The sequence below is a fragment of the Carassius auratus genome, unplaced genomic scaffold (assembly GCF_003368295.1).
Source record: "Carassius auratus strain Wakin unplaced genomic scaffold, ASM336829v1 scaf_tig00217198, whole genome shotgun sequence".
NCBI lineage: Eukaryota > Metazoa > Chordata > Actinopteri > Cypriniformes > Cyprinidae > Carassius > Carassius auratus.
This window is the reverse complement of record NW_020528938.1, coordinates 414183-423791: the sequence shown is the minus strand read 5'-3', so window position 1 is coordinate 423791 and position 9609 is coordinate 414183.

The following is a 9609-nucleotide window of genomic DNA, read 5'->3' as shown; positions in this document are numbered from 1 at the left end:
TCAAGAGATGCACTAGCAACAGATGCTAGTGGTTTCAGTCACTTAGCCTCCTTATTAGTGCATCCACCTCCCATGTCGGAGACCCAGATTTGAGGCTCACTTAGAGCAAGTATGAGGTGTGGTGATGAGGATGCGGGAGATAGGGGTTGAAGTTGAAGGATCAGGTTTAAGAGCAAATCACAATCAATTAATACTGGTGATTTATTGTGGATGAATTGTGAAGTTTTCTAATGTTTAGTTTGTAATATGGTGTAGATGGTTGTAAGAGTGTTTTTCCCCATCTTTTTTGAAAGAGGTGAGAGTAGTAACGCATGTACATTTCAATACATGCATGCTCTCTATTCATGCTCTCTTTTTTTCTATTACAGAGCAGTATGCAGTAGTGGGACTTTCAGATCCTGTATTTGCTGTAGCTGGTGAAGATGTGATTCTGCCCTGTGCAGTCAAACCCAACATCAGTGTTGTGGATATGAGAATTGAGTGGTTTAGACCAGATCTAAAAGACTCACAAGTGCATCTCTATGAGGATCATGAATACAAAAACATAGAGCAGATTCAGTCCTACAGAGGGAGAACAGAACTGATTCATCGAGAACTACAGAGAGGAAACGCATCACTCAAACTCTCAACAGTCCAAGTCTCTGATGAAGGAATTTATAAGTGTTTAATTAAGTCTAAGTACTGGTATGATGACACCACTGTTGATGTCAAGGTTGAACGTGAGTGAACCAATGAAAGCTAACCTATCACTTTGGATCTACAGTAGGTGGCCATCCAAAATGATCGTTCTGCCAATGCGAGTGCCACCGCTGTCGCATCTGCTAAGTACATTTGCAGCTTTTGACCACTGAGTTGAGCTTTAACCACAAGTTACAAAACAAGTGCATCAAAGCACATTTTCACAAATAGCCGTCACCTTTGCCTCACCGATGTGTTAAATTTGACAGCTGCAGTAGAGGAAAATGAAAGAAAAAAGATTAAAATATTGGTAATACTTTAGAATAGGTAACACTTATTAGTTGCTTATTAGCATGCATATTACTAGAATATTAGCCATGTATTAGTGCTAATTAAGAACATATTAATGCCTTATTCTACATCCCTAATCTTACCCAATACCTAAACATAACTACCTTACTAACTATTAATATGCAGCAAAATAAGAATTTATTGAGACAAATGTTGTAGTTAATAGTTAACAAGTTTTAACTATTCTAAAATGTTCCCTTTATATTTAATATTCACAGATGAAAGATTAGTAGCCTACGTATGAAGTTATGTGTGTTTCTTAAAATGAATTCCACCCACCCATTCAATTCTCTAACCTACTCACCATATATTAGATTTGACACATTTAATAGGTGTGCAGTATTATTTATATAATATGAATTATGTGTTATATTATTCTAAAGAAATTGTGATTTGCTTTTCTTCGGAGCATTGAAAGTGGTAGCCTATTTTAGTGAGCTACCATATAATTTTGCTCCAATTATTTAGGCCTAATAAAATTTTTTTTTACAAAATTAAGTAAACCTGCACAATTTAGTTAAATCATTGAAACTCTAAAGAATGGACTGATTGATAAAACATCTTCATGTTTAAACTCAAGTTCTCTTTATAATCAACAAAATGCACATAATGTAAAAAAGAGCTTCATTAATTGACAACTTCAGTGATTTTAAAGGGAGCCTTCTTTACTTGCTTTCATATGATTTAAGTAAAGTAAAAAAAAACACTGTCCATATGAAAGAGCAAGAGATAGACAGCTTTATTTTTCAACCCCCACAAGTTATACAGATCTATCCCCAAAAAACAATCCCCTGGACTGGATTCAGTCAGATTTTTTGGCTGCGGGGAACTCTGCTTCACAGCGAGCGCAACTCATGCTAACTGACCCAGTTTGATGTAACCGTCTGCCGTTTGATGTAAAAAGTCAGTTTTAGGCTAATACAACATTTAGCAAGGCAGGAAAACATTCAGTCTACCTGAAGGACGACGTATTTCATTGTAAGTTCATGTTGTTAAATAGAAAGTTAAAAAAAATAGTGTAGGCTATTCTTAAAATTGGACCTTAATATATTGAAGTACAAATCTAAACACCAGAAGCAACCTACACTCTCTAAGTGTTCTTTCATTGAAATGTATGCATTTTATTTATTCATAGGCTATGTGGTGGAAATAATATTTTAGTTCAAACCTATAAGTGCCATTGTTTAAAAATAAAATGCTTTATTGGCTAACGTTTCTGTGACGATCGCGTTCTAGATAAACACAGGGAGAGAGAGAGATCCAATAGCAGGTATGTCTTTATTTAGGGTAATCCAAAACGTGATCGAAAACAAGCCAAGGTCAAAACCAAAAAGCAGTCCAAAACAAACAGAGGAGGGAACAGGAAAGGGAATGGAACGTGAACTCGGAAAACGAGGGGTCTCGGAGGACGAGAAGACTATGAAGAATCACGGAGAACGAGAAGACTGGAAACAGGAAAGGTAAGGACTCCATGCAGACAACAGGAAAAGACTGATAAATATAGGGAGGCTAATGACAATTAAGTGAAGGCACCTGGTGCAATTATCAGGAGTGCAATTACTGTAATGAAAGGACAAGACTATTGGAATACTAGTGCCTACGGTGAAGTGCCTAAAGGGAAGTGAGCCCACTAGTGGACTCCCAGGGAAACAGAGACTAGACAGCGTGACATTACCCCTCCTCCACGGAGCAGCTGCCAGATGCTCCACCCGAACCCAAGGGAAGACCAAATACACAAAGAGACCAGGAGGGAGGTGGAGCGGCGGAGGACCAGGGGGAGGGATGGAGGGCCAGGTAAAATGGGGAAAACAGAGACAAGAGGACCAGGTAAAATGGGGAAAACAGAGACAAGAGAAGTTCAACACAAAACAAGGAGTCCAGGAGGGAGGTGGACCGGCGGAGGATCAAGGGGAGGGATGGAGGGACAGGTCCTTAGAGGGAAACAGAAAGAAAGACACAGACAAGAAACCCAGGAGGGAGGTGGACCGGCGGAGGATCAGGGAGAGGGACGGAGGGCAAGGTCCATAGGTGGAAAACAGACAGAAGAACAAAAACAAAACAACCACAAAAACACAAGTCCAGGAAGGACCTAATGTGACGCCCACCAGGGCGGAGAAGAAGACCACCACATCCGTGCGGTAGAATAAACAGGAGGACAAGTCTGGTTGGGAAAGTCTGAAACAGAGAACATGAACAAGTTAAGGGTAGCCTCCGTGGCCAAAACAGGATCAATCGGGTGCTCAGAGAGTTCGACTGAGACGTGACGAGACTCTGGAAGTTCCGCAGAGGCGAGGAGAGGAGAGACTCTAGTAGTTCAGCAGAGACGTGGAGAGGCTCTGGTAGTTCCACAGACAAGTGACGAGACTCTGGTAATCCCATGGTGTTTATACTGGATTCCAGAAGATCAATGCTGACTTGACTCTGCTCATGAAGATTATTGGGGACTTGCCTTAACAATAAAATTAAAGGAATCCAAGTCAACAACTCTCAACACAAAATTAGTCTATATGCAGATGATTTACTATTATACTTACAAACTCCATCCCAATCACTTAACGAAGCATTCAATGTCATCAACAAATTCTCAAAAATCTCTCACTACAAAATCAACTGGAATAAATCAACTATACTTCCGCTATTAGGAGACTATGTGGACTCTGCAGCTCATGAACCCTCCCTTCCCCTCAACACGGATAACATCAAGTATTTAGGTATATCAATTTCCCCCAGGCTGTCAGAGCTATACAACCTCAACTATGCCTCACTCCTTAAGAAAATAGAAGATGATTATAAACGATGGATCAAGCTCCCACTCACAGGCCGTATAGCAACGATCAAAATTAAGATACTCCCCCAGATCAATTACTTATTTTCATTGATCCCAATTACCCCGACAGACTATTGGTTCAAAAAATTTAATTTCCTCACCACTCACTTCTACTGGAAAAATAAAAGACTAAGGATAGCACTTACAACACTCCAAAACGCAAAACACTTAGGCGGACTTGAAGCACCAAATTTCATGCACTACTACCTGGCAAACCAATTACAATACCTATATAAATGGACTCAACAACACACACATTCCAATCCATGGCTTGATCTTGAGCAATACTTGTGCTCCCCCAACTCAATCGCAGACCTCCCCTTTCTACCACAGTCAATCAAAAAACTAGACTTCTATCATAACATTACAATAGCAACAACTCTGACAGCCTGGTGGAAAACCAACAAAATCACCCCAAGCTCCATGTAGGTATACCCCCATCTGGCACAACCCTGACCTCCGTCTTTAAAATAAACCAATCCACTTCCCCAAATGACAACAAAATGGCATCACCCACCTTCACCACGTATTTGAAAATCATAAATTTATGTCATTCCCCTGAATTGTCCAGAAATTCGGGATTGGGAGAGACCAATTTCTCCACTACCAACAGCTTAAATTTTTAATTCAAAGCAAAATAACTCTAACACCCTACAGCCTTCTTAAATAAGTTATAAGTTATAGGAGATAGGCAACCACACAAGAAAACTTATATCTAAACTCTACAGCTTCATCACTTCATCTAACCCCACAATAACCCTGCTCAAGGGGAAGTGGGAAAGTGTCCTCATGCTATCCTCCGACCCAGATTTCTGGACACAGATCTGCAGGAACAACTTCACTATGACCACCAACACCAATTTACAACTCATACAATATAAAACCATCCACAGAATCCACATCACTCAGAGTAAACTATTTAAAATGAAATTATCTGACACAGACATCTGCTCACAGTGCACCTCTGGGAGCACAGACACCTATCCCCACACAACCTGGCTCTGCCAGCCTGTTCACTCTCTTTGGACCACATTAACCAACACACTATCTTCGATTCCTGGACTGCAGAGTCCCACTGTCTCCTGCACTCTGTCTCCTGGGAGACACTTCAGAAACCTCTATCCCTTTCAAATACAAATCCCCAGTTCTTGTCTCTCTAGCAAATCGCTAAAAATTTTTTTTTTCAAAACTGGAAATCAAAATCTTTTTGCCATTTTTCCCATTGGACTAACCTAATTACAGAATTCATTTTGACAGAAGAAACCATAGCTCATAAAAAGAACAATATATCTGCCTTTAAAAAAACCTGGAATCCCCTCATAACCTTTGTACAAATTCAACAGCTGATGTAACCACGTACTTTCTCACTCACCCTCTCTCCACCCCTCCCCTCCAACCATCCTTACCCCCCCCCTCCAATATATCTGCCTTAACAACACCTAACAGTCACACACTTACAGACATACCAATCTCACACTTATAACTACTCTCTGTCTGTCTGACTGTTTGTCTGTCTGTCTGTCTATCTGTCTGTCTGGCCGTGTGTCTGTCTGACCGTCTGTCTGTGTACCTCCCTGTCTCACTGTTACGGCTTGTCACTCTTTATTATTTACAAACATATGATCAGTCTTATTTTATTATATGAATAAAAATAAAGTTGACCTCCGAAGACGGGGGGATGGTGGCTGGGCCAAAAAAAAAATGGTGACTTGCATTTGTTCTTGAAGATCATTGGTGACTTGAATTCTCCCATGAAGAATCCCGGTGACTTGAATTCTCCCATGAAGAACCCTGGTGACTTGACTCTGTCCTTGAAGATCAGCAGTGGCTTGACTCTGTCCTTGAAGATCACCAGTGACTTGACTCTGTCCTTGAAGATCACCAGTGACTTGACTCTGTCCTTGAAGATCACCAGTGACTTGACTTGACTCTGGAAGGTCAACGGTGACTAGCCCTGACTTTGGAGGGTAAATGGTGACTAGCCCTGACTCTGGAAGGTCAATGGTGACTAGCCCTGACTCTGGAAGGTCAACTGTGACTAGCCCTGACTCTGGAAGGTCGACGGTGACTAACCCTGACTCTGGAAGGTCGATGGTGACTAACCCTGACTCTGGAGGGTCCACGAGCACCTGACTCGACTCTGGACGGTCCACGAGCACCTGACTCGACTCTGGACGGTCCACGAGCACCTGACTCGACTCTGGAGGGTCAACCGGAACCTGACTCAACTCTGGAAAGTCAACAGGCACCTGACTCGACTCTGGAGGGACAACCAGAAACTGACTTGACTCTGGAGGGTCACCAGGAACCTGACTCTACTCTGGAGGGTCCACAGGAATCTGACTCAACTCTGGAAAGTCAGCTGTGGCTGTCATCCTGTGCAGAGGCGCTGGGCAAGCAGCCATCTTGTACCATGACTTTGGACTGGCGGCCATCTTGGGACGTCCCGCTGGACTGTTGGCCATTTTGGGCAATGGCGCTGAGCTAGCGGCCATCTTGTTTTGTGGCACTGGGCTGGCGGCCATCCTGGGCAGTGGCGCTGGGCTAGCGACCATCTTATGCTGTGGTGCTGGGCTGGTGTCCATCTTGTGTCGTGACGCTGAGCTGGTGGCCATCTTGTGCTGGGGCGCTGGGCTGGCGGCCATCTTGCATCGTGGCGCTAGGCTGGTGACCACCTTGTGCTGAGGTGCTGGGCTGGCGGCCATCATGGGCAGTGGCGCTGGGCCGGCGGCCATTCTGCATAGCGGCGCTGGGCTGGTGGCCATCTTGTGCAGCGGGGTTGGGCTGAAAGCCATCTCGTGCTGTGGCGTTGGATCAGCAGACGCGAGCTTCCTCTCACCTTTCCTTCCGCCATGGTGAGACGGTGGCTCCGATCCTTTCCACACAAGCCCAGGGTCGAAGGGGGGCCATGGTGGAGAGCGATGTCGGACCTCTTCTCGACCACTAACTCCTTTGCGACCTCCCCTGGTCCCCCGGAAAACAACCAGGCGGGTTCCCTCAAAACCACTCCTATCCTGCTAGGTGGCTGGGGAGGAAACATAAAAAGACATACCGCTGGATCTAAAGGATGGAGTCCTTCTGTGGAGATCGCGATCCAGATAAACACAGGGAGAGAGAGAGATCCAATAGCAGGTATGTCTTTATTTAGGTTAATCCAAAACGTGGTCGAAAACAAGCCAAGGTCAAAACCAAAAAGCAGTCCAAAACAAACAAACAAACAAAGGAGGGAACAGGAACGGGAACGGAATGGGAACTCGGAAAACGAGCGGTCTCGGAGGACGAGAAGACAATGAAGAATCTCGGAGGACGAGAAGACTGGAAACACGAAAGGTAAGGACTCCATACAGACAACAGGAAAAGACTGGTAAATATAGGGAGGCTAATGACAAATAAGTTAAGGCACCTGGTGCAATTAGCAGGAGTGCAATTACTGTGATGAAAGGACAAGACTATCGGAATACTAGTGCCTACGGTGAAGTACCTAAGGGGAAGTGAGCCCACTAGTGGACACCCAGGGAAACAGAGACTAGACAGCTTGACAGTTTCATAGACCTTCAGTTGTAATGCTTTAAAATGTTATGCCATTTGTAATTTCACAATATTTTCACCTCCTAAATTACTACCCAAATTCTATAATGGTGAAATCAAATGGTAAAATAAATGGTACAATTTTACTTTTTCATTTTTTTTGAATGACTGTAGCCTACATAAATGGGTAAAGCAAAACAAATATGATAACTTTTTAACTGCAGGCCTATATAATTTTACATTACAAATATTTGTTCCCTTATTCTTTTATTTAAAAAAAAACTCAGTTGTAGGTAGAATAATAGATTTAAACAAATAAAAATAAAAATATTATATGATGAAAAAGTCATAATAACATTATTAATTCATAGAAATAATTTAAACAATTAAAACCTTTCTTATACTAGATTTTTTTTATGAACAATTCCTGTATAAAATGGGACAGCAACCTTTATAACAAACATTTTGAAATCGTCAAAAGTTGAGCAACAGAGGCGGCAGGTTCTGCACCAGAGTGCACAAAGTAAATTTGCATGCACAAAGTCAATTTCAGATGCAATGGGAAAAAAAAATAACCTGTATAAAAACATACGAAACATGTAAATAGTTAACAACATAGCCTATATTAGGCCCAGACTCTGTTATATATTGTAAATTTGTTAACCCACACTATTTCGTTTGATGCATGTTTATTTTGGCTTAGCTACAAACAAACAAACAAAAAAGTATAATAACTTAAACTGAAACATAAGGTAAGGTTGGGCTTTTATCTCTCCCACAGGAGAAATCCAAATGTTTCCATATTATACAAGAATAATAACAGTTTATAAGAATTATTGCAAAATGCTGGACCGTTCTCATTTCACTTTTGCAAATGGAACCTGAAGATTTTTTTATAACCAATAATGAATTGAAATGAAAACATTAAGCTTTTAATCCTTGTATGAGTATGATTATTTATAACACACAATGAACACCATATCAAATCTACTTCATTTACAGTATAATGAACTGTATCATATCTTGACATTGTTTATTTAAGATCTGCACAGTATCTTACTACAGCTTGTGACTGGTTAGATGTTGAGTGTTTTTTAAGTGTTTCCTGTGGAGCTAATGTCAATTAATTGATGTGAGATTAAAAAAAAAAAATTAAATATTTAAATGGTAACATTTTATTTTCATGGTACCCTTAATCAATCAACTATAAGCAATTATGCAACTACATGTCTACTAACTCTCATTAGAGTATTAGTATGCTCAATAATGGTAGAATCTTGTATGGTACAATAAGCTGAAGTATAGTCAGTGTTAGCATATATTTACAGTAGCAGACCAAGTCAGCTGTCTAAAGGGTACCATCAAAATAATCAAACTAATAATACAATAAAATTAGTTTAAAGCAAATGTGTCATATTACAGATTCATCTGATCTGATATCTGATCTTATGGCTGTTTGAGTTTAAAAAATGTTATTATTAGTATTACTACTTATAAGTGGTATTTGACTGCTTTAAGTAAAGTAGCATCAGAAAGATGGGAAGATATGAGGCTTATAATATATTATAACTATGAGAAATATAATCCATTTTAAAAGTGGATGCAACGTATTTATTGTTTTTTATAAATCATCATAATCTTAAAAGCTACAACCACAAATAAGTAAGTATTATAATTTATTAAAACTGTTCTTAAGAATATTCATGATGATGAATACAAAATATTATTAGGTTTTTTATGATGCATTATATAATGTATTATAAATACGGGCTTCATAGAGTGTTACTGGTCTTTCTTTTAATTTTTAATGTGTAGACTGTAGTCTATGACTATCCCACGTTTAGAAATTAACTCACTGTAAATTTTATAATGGTTTTTAAGGATTTTACAATGTTATATTATAATGTTGTTGTTGTTTTACTTCATCCTTTCATCTCCATTTACAAACCAATATTTTACAATTACATTCAGTTTACAATCCATCCCTTTGCACTACCTGGTGGTATTTCGTGATTGATTTTAACACGCAACTGACTTGCAGTTAATGCTGCAGCCCTACGGCGGCGGTAAACATGCTGATATATTAGCCATTCTGGTTGTCCACCTACTGTAGGTTGCTATCCACCTTTTTCCTGAACACGGAAGTTGCAAGACTCATTCTGGAACAATGCTTTAAATGTCCAGTCTTTGGTCCTTCTAGTCAAAATAATGTATTTTCCAAGCTG